Consider the following 22,464-nt stretch of genomic DNA (forward strand, 5'->3'; position numbering starts at 1 on the left):
GTGTATGTGTGAGAGAAAGATGGCAGATGATGAACCTTCTAGGCATTAGCCACAGATCAGGGAGAGATGCGGTCAGAAATCAAAATGTTGCTGCAATTTTTACTCCCGGTCATGACAACAAGCATTAGTGCTTTTCTCTGTGAGCAGGATACATACAACATCCTGATATATCATTCCAACTGCCTTGGGTATTGAGAGTGCTAGAAACATGAGCTGGTTTTAGTGCACTGATCAATTGGGTTGATTCACCCAATGAAGCTTCATATGGACACGATCTCTTCTCTTAAAATTTCCTAATGTGCTTTTATCTGGAATTTCATGCAAGACTGCCACTTCCTCTGTAATTAAAGTGTTCAGAAAGGCTGCAAGCCATGAGGCAGCTGGCTCAACCCTAATCCATGCACCGGACTCCACATTTTACACAGACCTAAACTGAACACTCGTACTGGCTTTCTCTCAACATTTTTTTCTGCACATGGGGAAGGCAGAAGCCTATTAAAGCAGAAATAAGGCTGTGAGGTCAAACACATCCTCCTCACTGCCTTTCAAGTACTTGATTTTACAGCACAAATGTCTGTATGCAGTAAGAAAACCAAACCAAAATTTAAGCCTTGCCAAGAATTTTCTGTTTACCACATCAGGTTTTCTAAAGCGAGGATATACAGCTTTTCATACTGTTAAACCTCAGAGTAAAGAGAGCTGGACTTATAGTCTCTTCTAAGCTGCTTCCCTGTCCACTTTAAGCACAACAAGCACTTCTACTTCTCCATAGGCAGAGTATTTTATTCATAGTCAACAAAGTCCACTTTGTCATATCACCACTAGCCTGTTCACAAATTTACTCTCCTTGAGTTGAAACCTCATCTGCCTCTTACTCTACAGCATCACCTGAAGCAATTAACAGTGTGGGGTTTTGGTGGATTTTTGCATTTTTTTGTTTCTGTGCTTCCACTTTTTAATTAAATTTCTGCATTAATAAGATTAAATATTCGAGCAGTGAGAAAGAGTAATACCTAATCAAGCTAATAGGGTATTTTTATCCCTAAGTAATATATTATGTGCAAAGGACAAGGACTATTGTCCTCCCAGAAAGAGGGTGGAGTGGAAGGGGGAAAAACAGCCGGAAGTAATTTAAAAACAATAATAAAAATCTCCTTGTTTAGGCATGATACAATATTTTATCCACCCACTTCCCTCTTTAAGGGTGTGATAAGTTAATCTGGCTTTCAGTCGGGGTGAAGAAAAAACCGCAGAGGCTGCTTCTGGAAGAGAAGCTCCTCAAAAGTTCTACTCTGTCCAGCAGAGCCAATCCCTAAAGGTTCTGATAATTCACATATTGGCTGGCCCAATTAGAGAAGTTAGCAACACCTCTGTGATGACATATTTAAGAAGGAAAGAAGTCATGCAACAGCTTTTTCTTCCTGCCCTCTGAGAGGTGGTGAGGGGGCCGTCAGGCTCCTTCCTGGCAGGGCAGCCAGGGCCCTTCCTGGTGGGGCTGGGGTCCTTTCCAGCATGGCCACTGGGATCATGCCACCGGGGGGGACCATCAGCATGAGCAACCACATGGCTGAGACCACATGGCTGGAAGTGGCCGTGGAGCTGGGATTGGCGCAGCCAGGGCTGTACAGCCAGGGCAGCGCTACGCAGCTGCTACTATTATGACGTGGCTCACAATTAATTTTGTGTTTGCTTAGCCACTTTTAACTAGCCATGCTGCAGATAGAAGGCTAAAAGCGTTGGCAGCAGCTTTTCTTCTTTCGGCACCCTGCATGAAGAGAGGTGCTGAATAAAGCACCAGCAGCACGGCAGCCAGCACAGCTTGCACGGTGCTGGAGGGACCATGTGACCAGCGAGGGGCATGGTGAACAATTCCCCAGTGCGGTGCCCAAACAGGATCAACTTTTCAGTTCTGCAGAACTCTATAAAAACTTTTCAATTGATAGAACTTGAGAACAAACAAACCTACAGACACCAGTTCTCTTCTGAATCAGAGAAAAGGAAAAGGTGAAGACACGTGAGGAGAACATGGCAACACTAAGGTCAGTGCAAAAGACAGAAGGGGAAGAAGAGGTGCTCTGAGCATTGGAGCTGAAATCCTTCTGCAAGCCATGGTGAGGACTATAATACAACAAACTGTTTCCCTGTAATTCATGAAGTGCATGGGGGGGATGCAGAATTCACTTACAGCCCGTGAGAAAAAGGCGCTCACACTGAAGTGGGTGCATGTTGAGAAGCTGTGATCTGGTGAGAGGCTTGAACAAAGAGAGAGAAAGAACCCTTGCTTCCAAAGATAGAGGAAGAGGACCTTTGCTTTTATACTAGAACAGCTCATCCTTAAAAGACTGTACCGCATGAACAAAATGGCACACGAGAAAACAGTTGCAGGAAGACTGCTTTGCCCATGGGAAGGACCCACATTGCAGCTGGTTTGGGCAGGACTGTTATTCATGAAAATTAGAGTTGGAAAACCACGTTGGAAAAGTTCACAGAGAACTGCGTCCTGTGGGAAGGACCCCATGGCATAGCAAAAGAGACTCCTCTCCCTAAGCAAAGTGAAGAAAGATTTTTTTTTTTTTTAGAAGTTACAAACTGACTAAAAACCCCATGTTTTGCCTCCCTGCACTGAAAGTGAGAAGGAAAGAAGGGCTGGGGGAGGGAAAAGGTGCTCTAAAAGTGTACTTTAGTTCTCATTATTCGCTTTTAATTCCATTTTTTTTTTCTTTATACCTTTTGAAGTTTTGAGGCTGTTTTGCCCTAAAGTGTTTCTTCCCAATCCTTAAATCAACTCATGAGCCCCTTTGATATTTTCTTTTCCCCTCTGCTCAACTACAGCACAGGAGAATGAATAAATTATTTTTTCATGAGTCCACAGGTGTTTGGCCAGCATCAAACCCATGACAAAGGGCTGCCACAGGCACTGTGGCACCAAATCAAGGAAGGTGGGACAGTGTAAGCAGCCAGAGAGCCTGGGTCTGGTTTTCCTGGTTCTCCTGCAGGCTGCCATCCCTCCAACAGCACAGTCTGTGGAAGAAAGGTGAGGCATAGTGCTCGCCTGGCAGAAGCTCCTCACATTAGTATGGGAAATGCCAGTGATCCATGTAAGACAACTAATACACAAAGAAGGTGCTTAAGCAAAATTCTGTTGGCTACTGCATCAGCATCGTGGGGACTGCAATAATGGCTCAACTACCTAATGTGGATCTTCAGAAGCAATCCTTACTATTCTATTAAAAAAGCAAATATGAGAAGAAAAAAATTAAAAGAAGGGAGAAATAAATATAAAAAACCCCACAACAAGCCCCCCACAGAGCTAAACAAAGTCTGACCTTTCTTTTTGTGGTATTTTAGAGAGCATTTTAAGCAGACACTGGTCTGAGAGGCCTGCTTGCACAGCCCTGCATGCATGCCTGCTAGCAGAGATGCGCTGCCCTTGGACACACAATATAAAGACACTTGCCAAGATGTGCCCAAGGAAAAGGGATGCAGCATGTGCCCAAGGAAAAGGGAAGCAGCATGTTCTAGGGATGTAAAAGAAGATATGGGGCAAGATGTTCTACTTAACACTTTTGCCAAAATATGCTACGTTACCAAAGATATGTTAGCTCTTTGCTTTGTATCCAATCAAATAAATTCCCACGTCGCTGAACCCTGCATTACCATATAAATGTACCCTCAGATTTGCAATAAACGAGCATTGATCATTCATGAAGATTGATGTTTAACTCTGGGGGCTCCTCTCTCCCATTCACCCCCTCTCCCTTATTCTCCCTTTATCGTATGATCATAATGAAGATGAAATGCTGCATTTCACCTTAAGCATGATACGTTTCAAAAAGGGCTGGCAGGGAAAGATGGAGATCTTATGCTAGCAGTTTCTGCCCAAGGATGGGGTACCATTCTGAAGGCACAAAATGAAGAATGTAACTGCTTTGTGAAAATCACTACATGCACAAGGTTATTATTTCCTTCTCCCCATAATTTCACAGAAAATATTAATGTAAGTGGGCAACAATATGCATATTTTAAATCATCAAATTACCTACCTGAATTACTTTCACAAACCTTACCGAAAGAAACTTTCGACCTTTCTATAAAACAGGAACATATGTGGCTGAGTTGTTGGTAATGTTTGCTGAGGAAATCACAGTACAAAATGAATCTAAGCTGTAGCAGAAAATCTGTGAAAACATACCAGAAAAAACCTAATTGCTGTCTATTGAAGTATTTCTAAGTTCCACTGCTTACAAAATTACCTACTTTATGTCAAAGTTGTCTTTGAGGCCATGCAAAAACTGTCACTAAGTAAGAGGCCCATTATGATTTTTCATATTCTAATTAATTTATGCATTCTTCAGTTAACTGCAGATATAGCCAAAGGGTAATTTATTAATCTAAGAGCCTAGCTTCATTTGTATGCATGCCCCAAGAGACAAACAAGGCTGTGATTTCCTTATTCATGAAACCAACTTCAGGCTCTAGTATCAAGAATGTGAAGTGGTATTACAAAGTCATTTTCTAAAACAGTGGTTGTACCCCATCATCTAGGTCACAAGAAAACCATGCATGGTTTAGTCCAGTAGTGAAAGCTATACAGAAAAAGCTGGGGAAGTCTGCCAGTTAAAATGGACTACCTGATATTCTAAAATAAAAGTTGACCTCAAAAGGAAAAAAAAAAAAAAAGAGGAAAACTAGAAATGGAATGCAAGAATGAAGAATGCAGCTATAGGGAGGGCATCTGCAGAAAACATTCAGAGCAGTAACATTTCCTGTTTATGAACTACATTCACTATCTTGTATTTCCACATCCATCAATCAAGACACCTACAAATAATTACCATAGCAATGTTTTTTCATGATTATTGTTCTTGTGAATGAGATACACATTACACAGACTATAGTTTTTAAATACATACTGAGAATATTTACCGACAGGAAAAAGATATGATGAAAAATTTCCTTTCTAAAGAAATAAAATCAATCCTTCCTTGACAAATATTTTTCTCCAATTCTTTCTCATAATTATTTTTGTCCAGAATAATCACAATTGCCTCACCACTGACTTGCACAGATATAACAATTCAGCCTGAAAACTGCCCTCTTAGGACAGCAACCTGCAGAATACATGACTTGTGGCATTCACATTCTCTGAAAAAATCCCTTTGCCCAGAATTTTTCTCCTCAGAAGCTGAGAAGCCTCAGAGAAAAGGAAAACAATTCTTATCTCATTTGCTTCTCCTGTGTTGTGCTTGTCTGGAATGTGTTTAGAGATTGTTTCACTGGTCTCCGGTGTGAGTTTTTTTGAGTCATTGGCCAATTACAGCCAAGCTGTGTCGGGACTCTGGAAAGAGTCACGAGTTTTAGTATTATCTTTTTAGCATTCAGTAAGTATCTTTTCTGTATTGTTTAGTATAGCATAGTATAGAATTCTTTAATATAATATAGCATTATAAAGTAATAAATTAGCCATCTGAGACCATGGAGTCAGACGCCTCATTCCTGCCTTCATCGGGGCACTCCCTGCACATACAATAATGAATGAAGACAAATCAGGCACTTCTTATGACCATTACCAATATTAACTAAATCTCAGATTAAATGAAGTTCATCATGAAAGCTTATCAATAAAAACTGTCACTAGCCATTTTATGAAGCCCTATCTACTTAAGTGAACTGCAATTTGGAGCCACTACCAAGACAGAAGTTTGTTAGTCTTTCATGTGTGTCAGTGTTTCCGACTGGAGACTCTACAAAATGACAATGCTCTAAAATGAAGGCAATAAATTCCAGTCCAAAACCTGAATAAGCTTTAAAAAATGTACTTTTTTCTGATCAGACCCACATGAACTTACTCAGGATTTCATTTTAAACTTGCAAGCCTGAAGCAACTTTCAAATGCAGAAAACCACTTATGATACAAATGTGTTTGAAAATATGTCCCCTTCTACCCTTAAAAGAATTCCCTGAAAAAATCTTGGATACATTTCAGAAATTTTGATACTACACTTTAGGAGACAAAAAAACTTCTACACTTTAATTTGCTTCATGAATTCAGCTTCAAGGTAGGAATATTTTCAAAGAACCATTGTTTCTCAGGGTTTTTTACTTTAACAGGTTCTCACAATTCTTTTCCATATGTTATAGACTCACACAAAGAAACTGAGAACTTCATAGAAGAAGAATAATACAATGAATCATAAACATTGCTGAGACTTTGTTGGGGTTAAAGTTTTCTCTTTTTCTGTAGAGAATTTTCCTCCCATTTGTTGTCATAGAGATGGTGAATAGAAGTTGACTTAAAAGACAAAAGATGTAGCCAGGGTCTTGGCATATCACTGGAATGGTTCTGGGGGAGGGGGAGAAGCAGTGTGGTTCCTTGCCTGGGGGTGGGTCAATCTTTGCCTGGCTTGTAGGGCAGACTTGTGGATTTGGATGCTGGATTTCTCCTGCCCAGAGGGACTCGCTGCTACAGCTAAGCCTTCCTTGCCATTTCTCCTTGCCGTTGGAGACCGCTGCTCGCACAAGTGATCACTGGCCACTTTTTAGCACCCACTGTTGCTGGGAGAAAGCTCCTCACCATCTGCCTGGGTGCCTCAGGGGAAAAACTAGGCTCCCATTTCTTCTCTCTCTACAGAGGGAGCACCTCCTGGCTGCTTACTGAAGCATCAGCTGCTGCCACCATGGCCAGGACACCCTCAGGACACATGAGAGAAAAAAGGAAACAGAAACACCCCCCCACCCTCCCCCGCCTCGTTCCTCCCAGGGCCACCATCACCCCTGGGGCAGCTCAGCGCTGCCCCTGCCTCACACTGAGCCAGCAGCGCCCCCTGCAGCCGTGGCGGAGTCACTGCAGCCTCTCTGCCTCCACAGCAGCCACCAGCACCCCTGCTGGCTGCAATCGCAACTACACCCAAGGGCGAGTGCTGGACGGGCAGGAAAAGGCTGTCAGTGAGTGTTTCCTTTTTGTTGTGTTGCTGCCCCTGTTGTTGGTGTTTGTCTATCTTCTTACATATATATATATATATATATGTATTCTAGTAAAGAACTGTTATTCCTTTTCCCATATCTTTGTCTGAAAGACCCATCATTTCAAAGTTATAATAATTTGGAGGGAGGGAGGGAGGGGGAGGTCATCTTTTCCATTCCAGAAAGGTTCCTGCTTTCCCTGGCAGACACCTGTCTTTTAAATCAGGACACACTTTTGCAGCAATTTGTTTCACATTTCTATGTTGTGGGGGAAAAAAAGGGCAGAACTCGGCATCAAGTCAAAGCAGGCCTCAGCAAGTCACAAAAAGATGAAAAATCTGCCAAGGAGCAGTTTGCACATATGTGGTGCAAATTCAGCTTTACAGGGAGCAGTATCTACTGCTCATGTCTTTGATAACAGTCACAAGCATTATTGAAAGCTCATGTTCCAACAGGTTACTAAGAAATCTTCATTAACCTATAAAAACATCAAAGCTCTGCAGATAACTTCCCATTTACTTTTACTTATAAATTGCACTTACTGTTTCTCCAATTTTATTTCATGGTAGAAGAGAAGGAAGATATGGAGAGATCATCAAGACTACCACCTGCAAAGATCTTTGCAACTAAGTTTGGAACTTTGTACAAGAAAGATGTAAAACTTCTGTTCTATTTTAGTAAACTAGACTGAAATTTAGGAAATTGGACTGAAAACTAAACTAATCCAAATTTTCTGCTAAACACTGTGGCTGCTAAAGAAGTAGGCCATCATCCTGAGTCCCTCAATGATGTCCATGTGGGCAAGAGGACCTCCTAGTTATTCCTCACTTCTGAAAAGAAGGGCTTCTGCCTATGATCCTTCCAGTGAAGCTGCACCCTGGAGTCCACCAGCAAATGCCAGTTTGAAAGCAAAGCAAGGAATTACGTGGGCATCATCAAATGTGCATTACACAGCAAAGTCCTACCATCCTTTTCCTGCACCAGACTCCCACGACTGATGGACGGCACACAAACAAGCACAAGGTCTGTAATGGCAGATTGAGTAGGCCCTAAGGCTGAAATGGAAGCATACATGAAGCATCTCTCAGGGCAATTATGCTGTTTAACACTCACCTTTTTTGTAAAATGCACTTCTTTTATTTTTTTTAGAATGGAAAACATGCAGCAAGAAGTTCCTCTCTGTTGCTGCACTACCACATCAGACCCACTCACCTTGGTTTATTTTCAAGCAGTGAGAACAGGTCCCCAGTCCATCTTTGCACTTCTTCAGCAAACCCCACTACTCACAGGCTCCAAGCTGTGCACAGAGCACAGAAGTAATTAGGGGCCAAAGTTTATGGGTCATTTTTTCCACTTACAGGTAAGAAACACTGCTGTAGAGCTGGCTACTGAACTTTGTACACATAAGGAAGGAGAAAGGTTCTGACAGAAGTTCTCAATAACAAACTCACATAAGCATCAAGTCTCCATGTGTATGAAGTCACCAGATGCCTATAGGCATACTTGCACTTATCAGAAGCAGCTCAGAAGCCTGCAAATCTAAGAACATCCTCTCTTAGTGCTCCATCCCCTACCAAAAAAGAAGCTGAACATTTTGTTGCCAGCTTTCTTCCTCCAGCAGTATGTTCCCACACAGATGGCAAAACATTTTTTGAGACTTGGTACTGCACACTCCACTGGAGTCAGTAGAAACCTGTGATGCCTTAGGATTTAGATTTTATATTTTTCAGATCCTGTACTGCTTTAGTGTATAACTCTTAAGACTCCATAGCCTATTCAGCTACTGTTCTCCCATTATATTCAGACAAAACAATTTCTCTCTCTAGGCCTGAAACTCAAGGACACCTTACTGTCTCAGGCACCGAGAAATTTGGGGGGGGGGGGGGGGGAACAGTGAATTTGGGGGGGGAAGTGGCACAAATTTGGAGTAAATTACTTCATTACCCAAAGCTGTAATTGGAGGATTAACCCCTGATATACAAATGGATCAGACTTTTATCTGCATGAAAAATTCATGACCATCTTCCATCTTGAGTGCAGCTTCTCGGAGGCTTCTGACTGCTCAAGATGTACCTACTGAAGGCCTTTAATAAATACCCACTTTTATTCTCTTTATCTTCTCTAGCCTCTGTTCTAGGTAGCCACTCTAAGGCATCACCTGGCACCAATTTCTCTAACAGAAAGATTGAATCCAACTCCAAGAAAACCTGAAATATGAAAAATTTAATTTATTTCCTCCTTCCACAAAAGGCCAGTCCTAAAAGGATTAGGATGGCTGCCAAATGGAGAAACCACTTCAAATGGCTCCCAGTGACTCAACTGACCACAGTGATGTCAATCTCTAGAGAACAACACTCTTGGGGTGCAACGAAGTTCAATCATATCCCACAAAACTACAACACCAATATATTTAAGATCTTATTCTCAGAAATGGGATATTCATTTCCAACTGCTTGAAGGCACACTGAGCAAAGGGAACATCAGAATAAACTGAAATCCAAGTAAATTATGAATATTCTGAGATGCGTTGATCCTGAATTTCAAAGGACAGAGTAAGGACTGTAACCCTGCACCTGCTTTCCAATACAAACCACTGCAAAACTGCAACATGCCCATGAACATGTCCCTCTGCACTCTGCATCTTGCCCGCAGATATCCCAGCCTACTCACAGAATCATCAAGATAGCCAGTTCCTCAAAATCCAGAGAGACCTTTAATATTAAAAATACATATGATAATTTATTGACTGTGTATTTTTTTTACTTTTGTTTCACAGTAAGGCTGGCAAACAATACATTTGCATTAATATGATCTTTGGCTCCCTTTCTCCAACAAGAATTAAATTCACTGAATTGGACTGAAGTAAACATAAATAAATCAAATATGGCCATTCAAATCAAGGACTTGTGGACTGAAAGGATTTAGAAATTGCTGAAAAAAACCAAACAAGAAATCCTTAACATTACATACTGCTTTTGCTCATCCTGGGAGAGAAATAACTTATTGCTTCTCAGAACTGTACCTACACTTCCCTTGAAACTTCACAAACAAACAAAAAAAAAAGGCAGATCAAAATTTTAAATGCTCTTATCTTCAGGATTATGTTTTGATGCAATCTTTTACTGTGCTCAGTGGCTTAGCAGTTCCTGTTGTTTAGTGGGGTAACTGAGATAAGCTTTACTTCAGCACTCATGAAAATTAAACATGAAAGTAGAATGAAATTCCTTCTCCAAAGATTAACCTAAGCAGCAAAGTCAATGTAAGGATTGCACAGATTTCTGTTTTTAATTTCCAGCACAGTGCAAGCACTTGGGCACCACTCTGTTGCGGAAACCTAGTGAAAAGCACCAGGCTGACCTTCTGACAGTCTGACACCCCATAAACCAGAAATTCTATGATACAGCTACACATTATGATAAATTATTTTGCAAATATCAAATTCATTTGTGCTATGAAAAAGGCAATATTTTAGTTTGCCAAGCAGCAACAAAGAATCCTTAACTTAGAAACCAGCATGTAATGTAACTCCAGCTGCAAAACCCTGGCAGAAACCAAAGCTACAGCAAAATCAGCAGCAATTGGGATTCTGCATTTGAGATGGAGGGTCCATATGCTTTTTCTCCAAATCTTTATGGCAGGTCTGTGGAATTCGTGGAACTGTTCAGCAGCTGATCCAAAAAAACTAAATTTCGGATCAGATAATCACTGCAAGGATACCAAATCACAAAAAATTCCAGTCTTTCATCCACCTTTCAATTCTCCTCTGTCCTTCCTGCTGTCATCACTCTGCCTAAAAATACCAACCTTTTCCACATTTCTTTATTTTCACTTGCCCTTTCTCTCTCATTTCCTGCACAGATTCTGGTATTTTTGAATACATTTACTCTCTGCTTATGTTTTCTGCTGCTAAAATGAAATTGTGGATCCACATTTTCATCTCTGATTAACATGTGGCCTACTCTTCATTACAGATTTGATTTGACATCTGTCTTTTTAATCTAATAATATTGGGACTTTTTCAAATTCCTCATGTTGTCTTTTTCTATTGCCCGAGAAAGCTTGCTGGCAAAATCCAGAGATTAACAGCATGTGTTCATCAGAAAACACATAGAACCAAGTGGCAGGAAGATGTAGTGCTTTTATTAACATCTAAAAAGCTTCTCTTCACAGGCTGTTCAAAGACCATAGCAAAGCCACCCTCTGGTTAGCTGTCATGAGAAGAAATCCTGCCCTCACAACTCCTCCAACATTACCAATCCAGCTCATCTGAGGAGAGGGTCAAAGAGGAAACTCACCCTTTTTCTGTTTGCTGGGGTTTGCTTTGAGCCATTTCAGCTCCCTAAACTTCCTTGCTTCAAGATCAGAGATCTGCTAAAATTTAGCAGAGACGAAATGAGGAGGAAGGAGAGAAGAAAATTGACTGTTTCTTCAACAGCATGTACTGCTTAAGCTCAGTACTTGTGCCAAACCACTGTGTAGCATCTCTCCTGCTAAGAAGCTCTTAAAAAAATCACCTTGCGAAATCTGACCGTCTCAGATCTGGCTATAAATCCTAAGCTACAACAGCTCAAAATGTATAAGCTGAAAGTCTGCAAAAGCAGGATCATTCAGGAATTTCAAGCCTGGCTGAATATGGGAGACTCCTCAGTCCTCTATGTTGCTCCGAACTCCAAACCAGAGTAATGTCTCAGTTAAAGGAACAAAATTGCTAGGGACATATATTCAAGAGTGGCTCCAATCCAAGTGGCTCCAAAGTATTAGAAGTCATCTTCCAGACTTAAGCAAGTAATTGTCTGTTAGCATATCCACATATCCAGATGTGCTGTCAGCAATAGCTTAAAATTAGTACCTATGACAATCACCTCTAAAATACTAAGAAGTATACACATATTAATACCATTACATGGTATTACAAGTTTAGCTTTAATAAGAGTAGTCTAATCAAATCCTCTTGGGTTCCTTATTTAGAATCATAAATGCAATTCCTGCTTCTTAAATGAAACCTTTTCTCTTTTTTTTTTTGCTGTCCAATGGAGTGTACAGACTGATCAAACTGTGTGGAAACTTGGAAAAGCAACATTATCTGCAAAACTTTACAGTTGTTTGAGGAAACATTCATCAAAATCAATTTTTTTAAGTTTGTAATTGGTACAAACAAGGAAAGAAAAAAAATACTAAAGGACCTTTAGAGTGCCTTAAAACCTCAGAACCTGAATTTACAAGGAAGCAATTTATTGACCACAACTCTGGCAGAGATGTCTCCCCAGGCTAAGTGGAAACGAGTAATGAAGGGACAAGTCAGATGTTTTACAAATGCTTATTATTACTGTTCTTCATGAAAATCTGTTACTCGGGATAAGAACTGAAAAAATAAATTGCATTGGCTTGGAAACATTGTGTGGTTTCTTCACACAGCTGGAATGGTACATCTTGAATATCATTACGTTCCCATGGGATTAGTACTTTTCTAACCTACAATGATACTTAAAGAAAGAAACTATGCTGGTAAAGCAAACATTACATTGGATAATATTTCCTCAAATCCAGATGAACAGCATTCATGTTTCAATATTAATGTCTGGGCAGAAGAAAAAAACCAAACACAGTACTGTAATTACTGTACAAATAAGTGTTATTTTCTGTTCATATAGGCAACAGCTATTGGCACTCACAAAGTACAAAGCTGATGTTTAAGAGATACTGTGATGCATCTTCTAAACACTACAGTGTCTTTCTAGTAGAAGCTCCTGTCTCAGCTCAAGAGAAGGAACACAAGGATCCTTTCCACACAAGGATTCATACCAATTTGGAACAGTCTTAGGGACTTAAATCCAATGTTGGTTTTGGTTTCAACACTAAGCCAGATGCCTGCTGTGGGTCGATGCTAGCCAGATGCCAGGCATGCACAAAAGCCGCTCACTCACTCCCCTTGGCTGCTGGACAGAGGGGAGAAATTTAACAAAGGGTTCATGGGTTGAGATAAGGTCTGGGAGAGAGATCACTCATTAAATACCATCACAGGCACAACAGGCTCAGCTTTGAGATAAAAGGAGAATTTATTACTAATGAAATCAGAGCAGGACAATGAGAAGTAAAATAAGCCCTTAAAAACACCTTCCCCCCTATGCCTCTCTCCTTCCACACAGAAGGCAGGGAATGGGGGTTGTGGTCAATTCATCACCCATGGCTTTTCACACTGCTCTGGGATAGGAGTTGTTCCCATGCCTCACTACGGGGTCCCTCCCATGGGAGAATTCTCCACTAACTTCTCCGATGTGAGTCCACCTCATAAACAACAGCTCTCTGTGAACTGTTGCAACGTGAGTCCGTCCCACGGAAACAGTCCTCCCAAAACTGCTGTGTTGTGGGTCACTCTCCCATGGGGTACAGTCCTTCAAGAACAGGCTGCTCCAGCATGGGAACAGGACCCCTCTCTCCAAGGGTCTCCCACAGGTTCACAGCCTCCTCCCAGGCATCCACCCACTCCAGTGGGAGTTTCTCCACAGGCTGCATTGGATCTCTACATCCCCCTGGATCTCCAAGGGGAGACAGCCGTTTCACCATGATCTTCACCCCAGCCTGCGATGGAATCTCAGCTCCAGCACCTGGAGCATCTCCTCCCCATCCTTCTCCACAGACCTTGATGTCTGCAGAGTTGTTTGTCTCACATATTCTCACTCTGCTAGTCTCTGACTGAAATTAAATTGTGCCACAATCTTTGTTTTTCTTTCTTCTTAAATAAGTCATAACAGAAGCATTATCACCATTGCTAATTGGCCCAGCAGCATGTCCATCTTGGGAGTTATCAGGATTTGGCTCTGCCAGACACAGTAGAAGCTTCTCACAGCTTCTCCTACCCACTACCAAAAACCAGGCCATACAAAACCAATACAATGCCTTAAGAACTCTGAAAAAATAATCTAAAAATCAAAAATCCTCACCTTTCAAACTTTTCTGTTAGTAACGTGAAGTAACATCCCTCCAGTGAAAATCTTGTCCCACTCAAGTAAAAAAAAAAAAAAAAGAGCTAAAATTCTGTTTAAACCATTAAAAACATCCTGTATACTTATAAGGGAAGGTGGATAAAACCATTAATAATTGGACAGATATTCTGAAACCTTTCCATGATTATAATTAATCCACAACTATCTAGAACAATTTTTTGTAAGGAACACACATCCATAAAAAGATTATCAGTGGGATTTTTTATTATCCAGAGGCATACAGTATTTGGAAGATTAAAGCAGGCATTCAGTACAGTGCTACATAATCATTTTAATTGGATAAAGGTTAACTAGATGATAATGCTGATGTATGAATTAGAAATTAGAAAGTAGTAGTTTTAAACAGCTTGGGAAAAAAGGAATGTCCCAGAAATCAAGAAATACTTCCCCCATCCAACCTGGGGCCATTGCCCTGCTATGAATTCAAGCAAACATATTTCCTGACAGCTTCAAAGCTGTGGAAAGAGAGAAACTGTCTTTCCTTTTTTTTTTTTAAGTTTGCCTGTAGAATCAACAACAAACTCTGAGAGTAATGACCTTTTCCTTGCCAAGAGACCTCTGAACACAAGCCCATTTCACAATCCAATCACTGCTCCTACTACAAGCTTCATACACTAGTATCAGGAAGCAATCACCGCTGTAGCCAGTATTTTTTTGATTTCCATATCTTCCAAAGTAGATGGACAATAGTGAAAAGGGAAAGGGGAAAAAAAAAAAAAAAAGAAACTTGGCTCCACAAAAAACCCCAAAACCAAATCAGAAGCCAGTAACACTTCCACCACAAGAAAAAGCAAGGTAAGAAGATAATAACAAGGTAAGATTAAAACAATAACAAGCTATTATATCACAGGAAAGCTATAAAGCCATCCAAAAGGGATGGGGACAATCAAAAAGAAATATGGAACATGACACAAAGCTTGCTACCTATTCATACACATGCAATCATGGACAGAGACTTGTGGAAGACCAGAAGGAGATGAAGCCCCAAACACTCAAAACCACTCAATCACCCAAATCCTGCAGGCAGCCTTCCAGGTCTCAGGAGCACCATTCCCAGGAGGCATCACTCATCCAACTGCAGAGGTACACTTGCAGATGCTAGAGATGTGGTTTCGGTGCCTTGAACTGGACACAAGTCTGACATTGCCAGGGCACAATTCCTGCATTATTTCATCTCTTGCCCATTTACTGCTAAAATCTCTCCAAGAGCCACTTCTAGCACAGAAGCTAGATCAAGATACTTGACCTATCCCTGAAAACATTCCCCTAAGAATAAAAACTGCATCACAGTGGAAAGTGCCAGGAGTTCAAGAGGACCCAGATTGATCTTGAACAAAAATGGGATAGATCTGCGCCAGAATGAAGTGTCCATGTAAACATGGTCTCAAAAGGTGGATGAAAAAAAATCAGAGAATTGCCTGGGTTGGAAGGTACCTTAAAGACCATCTTGTTCCAATCTCACTGGCCTTGGACACATCCAGGAATGGGGCAGTCACAGTTTCTCTGGGCAATCTGCCAGTGCCTCACCACCCTCACATGTCTAATATAAATTTACTCTGCTAGTTTGGAGCCACTCCATCTTATCCTGTTACTACACACTCTTGCAAATAGTTTCTCTGTCCTCTTCAAAATGGCTGAAACATAACAGCTGTATATTTATAATAGATTTTTCTTTACTTAAGGTAACCATCACACTTTATGCCTATTACATCCTAGGTTTATTATTTATTAAAGGAACAGCTGCTACCAGTCCATCCCAGAGTTACACAGGGAGATGTGCATGCAAAGAAAATTGCAGACCAGATATAATGAGAACTCTGTAGGCAAAACAGAAAAGAGAATGTGAAATGCAGCAGTAAATCTCAGCTGTGTTATCCCCACCAGGATACCACCGATATGGGAAAGGCAATGTCTCTACAGATCACATGCAACTCTACCCAGCTCTCTCAGAAGGATCTGGGGCCACAAGTTGGGTCAGTTGAGCTTCGCTCCCTTGGCTGGGCATGCTGAGCATCTAGTGCAAGTATGGCTGGTCTTTTTGTAACCTGAAGGAGCAAACCACAAGCAAAGAATGCAGATTGCTGACAATAATTAAGAGCTTTTTCTCAAGCATGTACTTAATGTTCGTCTGCCAGCTCAGCTATGAACCAAACAAAGTAAGAAGGCTTCCCTGAATACAGCCATTGCATTCCTATCTTTTAGAAGACAGAACAAACTACTGTACTCTTGGCACAAACATTATGCTGATGGAACCCATTGATTAATCTTGTCCATCATATCTGTGAAACTAAAAATTAATCTACAGGAAAATGCAGCATTGCAGTTTCATTCAATGCTACATGTTTAGTACATGTTTACCTAAATATTTATTTATGCAGACAATCCTCATCCCTTTTCATCCTTTTTCCTCCCTCAGCCTCAAACAAAACAGAAGCATTCTTTGAAAAAGTCCTAATTTTTTTCATTTCATTTGTTTTTGACACATGCAAAAAAAAAAAAAACAGTGCAGGGAAAAACAAGAGGGATGATTTTTTATTATCAGCAAAAGAAAGACAGGAATCATCTTGCAACATATGCTCCAAGTTTTATTAGTAACTTGATTTGAAATATATTTCCATGGCAGAATACAGTCGGGGCTAAAAATCCCAGCCTTCTTTCTAGATGAGTATACTAAGGTTTAACTGTAGGATAAATATACCATCAGTAGTCATCCTCTATTTCCAAGCAAATCAACTTTAAGCACTGGCAGAAAGAGTAAACTAGTTCAACCTTCACTGCAGATGAAAAGCTAAATAAAACTTAAGACCTCAATTATCAATGCAAAGAGTACTAAGATACCATTTAGTCAAACTTTTAAGTATGACTGTACACATCTCTGAATATACCAACACCCATTTCTGTTGAAAATGTCATTTGTTTTTAAGGACATTCTGTGCTGCCAAAAATCTGTATGTTTCCCCTTTCATTGAATGGATCATTTTCTTCAGAGCAAAATTTATGCCTTTTTAGACTGCTGAATTTCAAGTAGTGCAGGTTTAAAATTAATTTTCACCTTCAATACTGTGGCTATTCGCTTTGAGAAACTAGAAAGGGCGCATTATGCAGCCTAGATAAAAACAACAATTTCTATTACAGTGAAAATGATAAGGTGGAGAGAAACCATTATCAAAGCAGTAAGATCATTGTCATTGTGTCTCAAATTTTCAGAAAAAAAACAGGCTGAGCAATTTTTCTCTTTTCAAAAACCCTGTCATCCCTGGCAGTTTAACAAATTCTTTAGCAGGAAGACAAAGACTAGAGGGAAGGAACTGCTGCCATCAGTGCTGCCTGAAGCAGGCCCCAGGACAACACAGCAGGACTATCAGATATGGTGACAAGAGGAAGCTAAGCAAGTAAATAAAAAAGAGATGGGCCAGTCATATGGTGGCCCTTTTGGCCCATGTACAAAACGGGACATCTGGGGATTATGGGGTGAAATCATGTCAAAGCTTTAGTATGGTCATACCCCAGCTTGTACTGGGCCTGCCTAAAGTGGTTTTTGGGTTTCACAAGCAACATACCTAAATACACAGCACAAAACCAGGGAATTTGAGAAAATGACAAGATAACAATTTCTGGAAGCATTATGGTTAGAGATCACAAATGTCAATAGTATTCTGTCAACAGTTACAATGAATTACCTATTACAGGAATTTACCCTACTATTTTCTGTTCCATGTAACACAAAGATAACAGTTAAGAATGGAGTAACATGCATTCATAATTTTGTTATTTCTGGGGAGGATTTTTGTAAGAAATACATGCTGGCCACAAAATGGTCATGCATCCCAGTGATGTTTAAAAAGAAAGTGGACACATGTAATGACTTTACAAAACAAACCAAGCAGTCATGAGATGCCAAGTGTAAAACCTCCCAAAGCCAATATTCATTTTACACCTGAAAGCTACTCTGAGCATCTAGCTAAAGACTGCAAAGCAAGCCAGCTGCTGACTACAAAGTACACTAGATCTCCCAGCTCCCAGGTTTAATTCATTCTCACAATATCCAGACCCAAACTTACATTATTATAGTTGTGGTATTTGGTCTTGCAGGAAAGGAAAAGCCAACAGTTACATGCATACTTAAAATGGAATTAGTCATCTCCAAATGAAACTGAGGGAAAAAAACATGCATTAGGCAAAATAATTTTTTGCCTGCTGTGACTGTTTTACAATTCATTTTGGGCAGGGAGTTCAACACAGATGGTAAAAGAATTTCAGTCCTTCAAGGAACTCATGTACACTAACTACTAGACATAAAATTCTGCACATAGTAGCTGCTCAAGATTGCTAATATAATAAACATACACTGTTACATCCCCATTTTCTGAAAAATCCCTTTGCCCAGGATTTTTCTCCGGGGAAGCTGAGAAGCCTCAGAGAAAAAGGAAAACAACTATAATCTCGTTTGCTTCTCCTGTGTTTTGCTCCCTTGGAGTGTGTTTGGAGACTGTTTCATTGGTTTCTGGTGTGAGTTCTTTTGACTCATTGGCCAATCAGTGCCAAGCTGTGTCAAGACTCGGGAAAGAGTCACGAGTTGTCATTATTAGCTTTTTAGCATTATGTAAGTACCCTTTCTGTATTCTTTAGTATAGTATAGTATTCTTTTATATAATATAGTATCATAAAATAATAAATTAGCCTTCTGAGAACATGGAGTCAGATTCATCATCCTTCCTTCATCAGGGCATCCCACAAGTACAATATATACACCAATATCTTCCATCTGAACACAGCTTTCCCTTCAAACAGGGAATGAAGCACACCTAAATTAACTTCCTACTCTGCATATTCAGTAACTTCGAAAGCGGCTTTGACAAAGGGCAGGCTCCAGCTGGGTTTTACGAACACTGTTCGGTGAGCTGATTGACCTGCAAAAGCACCTTCCTCTGACAATAATGTCTAGGTGGGGACAACCCAACTGCTCCCATAAAACAACAAAAGGAAAATCCAGGAACAGCGGTATCCACCCGCTTTGGAACACCAACTAACCACCCATAAGGGGTGACTAGGAAGCAACTTTTGCCAGGGGTTGTTATCCAGTAATTGTGTAGTATGACAGGGTTTTCCCAAAATTCCTTTGAAACAGCTGGTGCTGCAGTGTCAGCAGCAGGACTCACTGACCAGTGGCTTGATCTGAAGTGTCATCTAGACCACTCAACATCTTAAGGATTCTGGCACACAGAGCTGTAAACTGCCCAAATTTACATCAGTGCCCCATTGTTCTAGCATCTGCAGCACTTGCACTTGACAGCTGTTTGCAGATCAGGCCCATGCAGTTTTGCTTCCAGTAACAGGTACAATCCATACAGCAGCATGCTAGCTAGTTTGACATTAAAAGAAACCACTAATAAACTGTACTTATCTATACAGCATTTCATTCCACCCAAGAAAGTTTAATTTTGTGATATTTAAAAAACAAAGAAACAAAAGGTCACCAGCTTACACTGAAGACAAGAAAATGTGGAGATATGCTTCTAGTACCACTTCCTATGAGTTCAGTAAAAAAAAAAATTTAAATTTTTTAAATTTTTAAACTGAAATCAAGGAAGCTGGAAGGCAGCGTTCAAGTATCTTCCATGTCCTTTCAAAAAAAGCAATCTACTGTCTGAGCTTTGCCATATTTAAACTGTGTGATGTGTTGTCCAAATATCAACTCTGATAGATGCACTGAGCTCCCACTCAAAAAAAGTAAAGCAAAACCAACCAACATTATTCTTTAAAACATGTAGGTGGTTCTGTTTATTCCCTGTTCCTCCCTTTCTTCTCTGCAATGCTCCTCTACTGCTAGTTCCTGCAACGCGACTTCAAAATCCACCTAAGCTAACAGTGGACCAGAAGTGGAAACAATGAGATTCTCAAGGTTCACAGTACATCTCTGCAGGAGAAATACAAGTCCTTCTATAGTCCATGCATCTCCTAGCTCTGTGCTCTGCTCACTACTCACTTTATCTAGCCTTGCATTGTCAAGAGAAGCTCTTTTAAAAGAAGAGTTAACAAGGAGGCAGAGTATTTTTGTTTTAAATTGCTGTCAGCAGATCTGCATTTCCTAATATTTGCTATCCATTTCTGAATTTATTACCAGCATTCAAAAACCTGGGGCTCACATGATTCCACCCCACCCCAAAACGCCTGCTGGCAGTGACCCCATTGTTGCCACACACTTTTGCACCCCAGACCACCTCGTCCCTTCTCCATCAGCAACCTATAGGAGCTGCACTGTGCATCTCAAGGGGGTGTGTGGGAAGGACACGGCAGGACAGCAGGACACCACCAGTTTCCAGAAAACAAACCAAAAGCCTACTGGTGAGCACAGCAAGAAAAGATGGGGGAGGTTTGCCAGATTCCCATGTTCAACACACCACAGCAGAACTGCTCACTTCAAGCTGGTGAAAGCATACTGCTTCAAGTAACTAACAGAGATTAACTAAAATCTGAAAAAAGCCCACCCCATTTTTAGGGAGTAGACCTCCCCACACTTTGCACCACAATAGGGCAGAACCCCGTAAGCCATACTTTTAACTGGAACTGGAGACACTCTAAAATCATGGAAATCATCTAATACTAAGTTACTAAACTGTCAAGTACACAAAATAGGGCTTAATACACTGTCATTTAAGTATTTACCATTAAAAACCCAAGTAACACAAGGTTTCTCCTCTGTTTCAATTATGAGAAAATTTCAGATTTGCAAAAAAAATAAGGTTAAAAGAGATCTATCATGGTCACTTAGACCTTCCTCAGCTCCATCCAAGACTCATATCTATGCCAGACTGAGTTACTTGGGCTCTCGCCCAGTTAAGCTCCCTCAGTCTCCATGCATGGCTATTGGGAAGCACAAGATAGATGATGGACTTTGGACCTGGTTAGCATAAGAGATTTGATAACCAGATGCCTTGGCAAGAGCAAAGAGAACTTTGAGAATTAAATCAAGATTGCAAGAAGATCAAATCAGATGGATTTACCGGAAAAAAAAAAGAAAATTACATCAGATTTCTGCAAGCAGGAGATGTTTAAAATGCCTAAGATTGTTTATGTGATTTTTTAACCCAATTATTGTAGTAAAACATTACTAGCCTTCCTAAAATACTATATAAGCAGTTGTACTTCACAATAAATTCAGATTCTTTGACCATCACACTGAATCCTCATCTCTCTCTCTTCATTGCCGATATTTGGCAAATGATTTTTTTCCTTAGGGAGTCAAAATTTCTTATTAGTCTCTTTGTCATTTAACAGTCTATATCTGTTACCTTCTGACTGCTTTTGCTTACCTCTTCCCTTTACTTTTGAGAGGGCTTTTTTTTAAAATACCACCCCAAATTTCAAAATCACCCAACAGTCAGTTGACACTCTGAGACCTCGTTCCAGAATCCTTCCCTGCCTGAGAAGTACCCCCACTCTGAGACCTCGTTCCAGAATCCTTCCCTGCCTGAGAAGTACCCCCAATCTACTGAAATACTCATGCCTTAAAAGCTCCCAAACTTTCTAGTCTTACTTCCATAATTCACATATTCATCTCTGTAACTTCAGATAGACTTACTACCTTTAGGCACTGATGCTTTTTTAGTTACTGATGCTCTTCTTTTCTAATATCTTTCCTCACCCTCAATAATTTCATTGTGCATAAATCAACTTTCTTTAGATAAATCAAGGAAGACAACAGAAAACTAGAGGAAATCTTTGAAACAGTAATAGTAGGATAGGTTAGGGTAGGTTAAGTATTTTTGAGAGTAATAAACAAAAACACGAATTTCACAAAGCAATTTTCTTAATAAAGATTTAAAGCTACTGAAGAAGAATCAAATTTCAATTGCCATTACAATATCACTCTTAAAGTGAATATTTTGCCCAAATTCAATAAAAACTGAATAAAACACTGCAAAACCTAGAAAGAACAATCAATGGGTGAAAGGACAGGAATGAAGAGATGATATATGCCAAGAGAACATATATCTGAAAAATAAATTCTCTTGCTTTCTAAAGAAATAGTTTCACAGGAACTGGTTTGACATTTAGGAAACAAAGCAGTTACTGCTATAGAAATACACAATAGCCCTCGCTTAAAAAGAGAAAAAAAAAAAGAAAAGAGGTGGCATAGTAAATGTAAGAACTAAGGCACCTTAAAGCATGCCCTTTTGTTCTGCTGCATGAAATAACACATTTTCTTTTCAAACTGTCACACCCTGCTACAAGGTTATTGTACTATCACATCACGGAGACAAAACAAAATTAGATCCACATGTTCTTAGGATATAAGCAAGTGGATAAGAAGTTTCTGCTCTCAAATATGAAATCAGTGATTGCGACTTCATCTGTAGGGGAAGCCTTTCTATTAGGAAACTCTGAATGGTTCTGTGTGCAGCAGAGGCCATTAACTCTGGACTGCAAAAGTGCAATTCATTGTCATGGCAGAACAACAGAAGTCATGTTAGAGCTGACCTTTGCAAATCAGCCC

The 22,464-nt window shown here is 40.2% G+C and overlaps 1 protein-coding gene across 5 annotated transcripts in view; it reads right to left on the reverse strand.

The window, feature by feature from the left end:
• The window catches only part of LOC119702185 (amyloid beta precursor protein), a 208,268-nt gene that overhangs the window by 132,013 nt on the left and 53,791 nt on the right, over positions 1 to 22,464 (reverse strand). The window lies entirely within an intron of this gene.

Source organism: Motacilla alba, chromosome 1 (genome assembly GCF_015832195.1).
Source record: "Motacilla alba alba isolate MOTALB_02 chromosome 1, Motacilla_alba_V1.0_pri, whole genome shotgun sequence".
NCBI lineage: Eukaryota > Metazoa > Chordata > Aves > Passeriformes > Motacillidae > Motacilla > Motacilla alba.